Source organism: Oryx dammah, unplaced genomic scaffold (genome assembly GCF_014754425.2).
Source record: "Oryx dammah isolate SB20612 unplaced genomic scaffold, SCBI_Odam_1.1 HiC_scaffold_18, whole genome shotgun sequence".
Classification (NCBI taxonomy): domain Eukaryota; kingdom Metazoa; phylum Chordata; class Mammalia; order Artiodactyla; family Bovidae; genus Oryx; species Oryx dammah.
In genome coordinates, this window is record NW_024070202.1 from 118,901,256 (window position 1) to 118,906,410 (window position 5,155).

Here is a 5,155-nt window from a genome sequence, read left to right on the forward strand (position 1 = left end):
CCCCACAGACCCCCAGGACCAGCGACCAGCACCAACCCCACACCCCCGGGGCCAGCGACCAGCATCAAGTCCGAGGCTCAAGGCCCTCGGTCAGCTCCAGGAAGAGGAACAAAGAGCAGCACACGGCCAGGCTCCCCCGAGAAAACCAGGTGGACGAGACATTACACCGCCCAGGGGCCAGGACACGCCCCTGCCCTGGAAGCAGGACACATGTGACGGGGTGCACACGCACACACGTGTAACTGTGACACACGTGATGGGACGCACACGCACACACGTGTAACTGACGCACGATGGGACGCACACGCACACATGCGTAACTGACAACCTGCGCTTCGAGACAGCTCCCCCTGGAGGGAAGTGAGCTGGACGCCTTCCCGGTGCTGCTGCCCCAGAGCCTGGGGAGGCCCTGCCCCTGCACCCCTCCCCCACAGCCCTACCTGCAGCCCCACAGACGCCCCCCGAATGTTCAGGGACCCAACACTTGCTCAGAAACAACTTCCAGTGGTGAACTCGGGAAAACACTTCCCATTTCCTCACAAACACAAACACTGTAAAATACAGAAAAGCGTGCCTGACGCAGCGGTGCGGGGGCTCCAGGAGTGCACTGCCCCTTCCAGTGGGTTCCCACTCTCCTGGACTGACGAGGGGCCCGTGCTGTCTACAGACGAGAGAAACTAAGGCACAGCGAAAAGCGAGAAGAACAACGCTCAGCAGTTTCTTAAGCGTCCTACCTCACAAACACGTCACCCTTCACTGTCTGATCACAGCCAGGGTGAAGAGGGGAGGAGACACACGGCCTGGGGTCAGAGGACAGGACGGGCCCGTCAGGCGCCATCCCCCCAGGGGCCAGAGCGCACCAGACCCACCACGGCATCCTGGACACTGACCCCGGTGGGAAATGGATCAGTGCACGAACGAGAGGTCTTGACAAGTATTGGATCCAACGAGTGTTTTTGCTGGACACAAACTTAGCCAGGAAAGGCGACCCAGGATGCCGTTCTATTGCTGAGCCCCGGGGCTCACCCGGGATCTGCTCCGGGTCTCCACTGTGCCACCCGAGCCACAAGGTGGCGTCCATGCTAGTGAGGGTACAAAAGGCGGACCCCCCGCCCCAACTGCGCCCCGCCCCAACTGCGCCCCGCGAGGACGGCTCACAACCCAGGTAAGCCCCCGAGCCGTGCTGATGGCCGGCCTCAAGGCGTCTAGAACAATTGCTTCTCAGGTCTTTCTCTCCAGCCCCTCCCACCCTCAGCAGTCCCCAACCTGTTTGGCACCAGGGGCCAGTTTCATGCAGACAGTTTTTCTACGGACAGGACGGGGGCACGGCTCAGGCGGTGATGTGAGTGATAGGGGGCAATGGGGAGCCGCAGGTGGAGCTGGGCCTGCTGCCCACCGCTCCCCTCCTGCTGTGCGCCCGGCTCCTGACAGTCTGTGGGCCAGCGCCTGTCCACGGCCCAGGGACTGGGGACCCCTGCCCCACCTCCAGACCTGGAGCACGGCTGGGTGGGGTGACTGTGCTAGAACCATAATGAGAACGGAGCACACGAGGGTCAGGGTAAGAGCTCAGACCCTGGGCTGCAGTGAACTGGCCACGGACAAAACTGTAGCTGAGGCATCGCAGTCTCACGGGCACGTCCGGCTGGCGGGTGACAGTGTCCACTTCCCCTGCCTCCCTGGTGCCCGCCTCCATGGAGGCAGCCAGGGTCTGCCAGCTCCCCGTGCAGCAGACCCTCCATCCTTTCTGCCTGCACGCATCCCTTCACTGGGCTCTCAGGCTGCCAGAGGCCAGGTCACAAGGGAGGCTTGTGACCACGAGACCCAGGCCTCCCAGGGGCTCAACCTAAACTGCGGTGCTCAGGAGCAGGGTGCCTCCCCCGCCCTCCCCTCTTCTCCTTCCCTCCTCGAATGCCTGGGTGCATTTTCTCTGCCCAGCAGTCTGTCAGGAAGCAGAAGCAAAGCAGTCAGCAAAGCCCCCGCTTCCACAGGGCGCTCACCCAACGTGGAAGAGACAAGGCAGACAAACGTCAGCACACATGCCCAGCAGCGCCACGCTGTGCCTGCCTAGCCACTCGGTCGTGCCCGACTCTGCGACCCCAGGGCCTGCAGCCCGCCAGGCTCCTCCGTCCATGGGAGTCTCCAGGCAAGAGTTCTAGAGTGGGGCACGCCCTCCTTCAGGGGATCTTCCCAACCCAGGGATCCAACCCAGGTCTCCTGCACTGCAGGTGGATTTCTTCACCATCTGAGCCACCAGGGAAGGTCCTGGTGCTGATGAGGCTGTGGAAATGATAACCCAGAGTTGGAGGCCGGGGCAGTGGGAAGGGCAGACGCTCTGACAGTACTGTCAGAGAAAAGCTCACAGAGACCCGGGGAGGGGGTCCTGAGCCCAGGGACCACCCGGAGGACATGCTCTGCGGGCAGAGGAGACGAGCGCAAAGCCCTGAGCAGTGGGGCTGGAAGGACAGAGGATGGCCAGAGGGTGACCTGGAGCAGCAAAGCGGCAGCACAGGGGAGGGGCTCACAGGCTCTGAGACTGCGACGAGCCCCCAGGATGCTGCTGAGTGGGATGAGAAGCCCTTGCTGGGTTTCAGAGGTGAGCTGCCAACTGATTCACAATGTCATGAGGCCTGCAGGCTTGAGAGAGGGCCGAGCAGGGCGGCCACACGGGGCTCCTGCAGGAACCCAGCAGGATGGCGTGGGGCAGGCGGAGCCACTGGGTGTCCACACGGGCTTCTACGGCAGGGCTGGGTGCGACGGACGTGGGCGCAGGGGTCGGCGCTGAGCCCAGCAGACAGTGACCGATGGCGATGCTGGAGCTTATGAGGTCAGCTCCCAAAGTCCGGGAAGCTGGGGCCCTCAACAGCCCCTCAAAGCATCCCACCGAGTGGTGGTATGTTTTATGCAATCCACGCAGGGCAAGTGAGACCACAAATCCTAGAAGACCCACCACAGACGAGGGCCACGATCGTGTGAGGCTACAGAGTGCTCTGCAGAGACCCTTCCGGTCTCGGGCCCTGCCTGTGTAGACGAGGCAGAGATTCCCACTGGAAGGGGTTACAGAGAAAACGAAATCAAACGTGCAGACTGTCAACCACATCCAACGAGCAGAGTGAAGGGGAAGCTGTGCCCTCCTCCAACGACCTGTCCTGATGTCTACCAGCTCGGGGAGCCTCCCTAGGTCACCACACGTCTTCCCTTCGATGGCCCTCCACTCTCGTCTCCTTATCTGAGGGAAGCGCAGCACGAAAAACCTCGTGCTCACTGAGTTAAAGACTAGTGAACAGGACGGGCCTCCCACGGCCTCTGTGATACAGTGAGAAACACCCGCCTCCAAAGTGGAGTGATAACATAGACCGCTAACACTGTCTCTTCCCATGTAAAAGGGAGACTTTTCAGATCACGAGTGACAGAGAAGCAGGAAACCCTTAGGGGTGCTGTGCGAGATGCTGAGCGGCTAGCCACTTCGGAGGAGAGTGGGCAACGCGAGTTAGGGATCGCGCACCACGGGAGTGCCGCCACCCATGCTGAGTCAGCACAGAGGCGTCCGCTGTCGGTCTCTGAAGATGAGCGGGGTGAGGAGGCCCTCTTTCAAGAGTGCAGCTGGCCCTGTGGCCCGAGGAGGAACCGCAGCACGGTCAAACGCCACCTGCGTCAAAGCGGAACTCTGTTCTGTCAGCTGCACCGTGTAATTCCAAGTTCCGGCCGGCTTCTAATGACATTTTAAGTAGCTTTCAGTGTGCCAAGTGGGCTCTAGCAGAGCAATTACATGAAATGTCAGGACATCAGATACGGGGGCCTGGAGCAGGAGGCCAGCTCCCTGCACAGCTGCCATGGGCCCGACCCCCGGGAATCAATGTATGAACGGGGCCTCCGCCATGCACTGCAGCTCCAGAGAAGACACAGCGGCGAGCAACCAGCCTCACCAGAAAGCCACTGCCACAGAGGGTGCGACTCGGGCAGACAGACCCTACTCCCAAGTGCCTCTGTCAGCAAGTGTCCATGAGAGTACACCGTTCAGGCAGGCCCACACACACGGCATCACCACCACCACCACCATGACCATCACCATCAGCTCCATCACCATCAGCTCCACCACCATCACCATCACCACCACCATTCACATCACCACCACCACCATCACCATAAAGACTATCACCCTCATAATCACCATCACCACCACCACCATCATCAGGAGGAATTTCCTGGGTTCCTTTTGTTTAGAAAGTATACAATTCATATAGTTGCTAGACTCCATCTCCAGTATTTTGCAAAGGGTTTAGACAAATTCCGTGAGAGATTATTACTTTATCCTGACCTCACCTGGGCCTCCACCCAGGAGATCTGGGCATAATTGTCACACGTTGGCTTCCTGTCTATTTTCACTGAAAGTAACACAAGTAAATTGTGTTTTCCTCCCAACCTGGGGCCTGTGGTGTCCCAGCCAGGCGGCACACATCACTCAGGCTGCATGAAAAGCCCGCAGCTGAGATAGGGCGCCCAGGACCCACGCAGGCCAGGGAGTTCATACTCACAGACTGCAGGCACCAATCTTTCTCTATTACACGTAATATTGAGTCACAGCACAAAAAATCAAATCAGCTTTGGCCTTGCTCACGTGATTCACTTGGTAGTGAGGCTGGAAGTCTAAGTGTTGCTAAGGGATGGTTTGTTTAGATTCAGGTGAGGCTGAACCCTCAGGGGAGCACCCTAGACACGTGCTGGGGGACAAATGCAGCCTGGAGCAGGAAACGCCTCGGGAAGGGTTGCCCGGGACCAGCCCCGGAAACCTGTCTGTCAGCTCAGTGGGCTGAGCCCACAAGGTGCCTGGATCCCACTCACAGGATCCGCTCTGGGTATGAGAGTGGTGAACCCTCTCCGAGCAAAGGCTGGATGGCAGGCGGCCAGGCGTGCAGCTCCACACTGCAGTTCCGCAGCTGGGAGCCGCATCTGGACCAGAGCCAGCGTGCATGCACCTCAGCTTTTACAGACAAAAAGTGGATGGGGCAGTTTTCATCACCTGGAGGGACGGGGTGGGGAGGGGCGCAGCGGGCCGCGCCCCGGGTGGGCTGGGGGGGAGCAGCGGGCCGCGCCCCGGGGGGGCTGGGGGGGGGGAGCGGGGCGCCCGCCCCCGGGGGCGGGGGGTGGGGGGGGCAGC

General features: G+C 60.6%; 1 protein-coding gene across 1 annotated transcript in view; it reads right to left on the reverse strand.

Moving 5' to 3' along the window:
- The window catches only part of PTPRN2 (protein tyrosine phosphatase receptor type N2), a 555,617-nt gene that overhangs the window by 385,495 nt on the left and 164,967 nt on the right, over window positions 1–5,155 (reverse strand). The window lies entirely within an intron of this gene.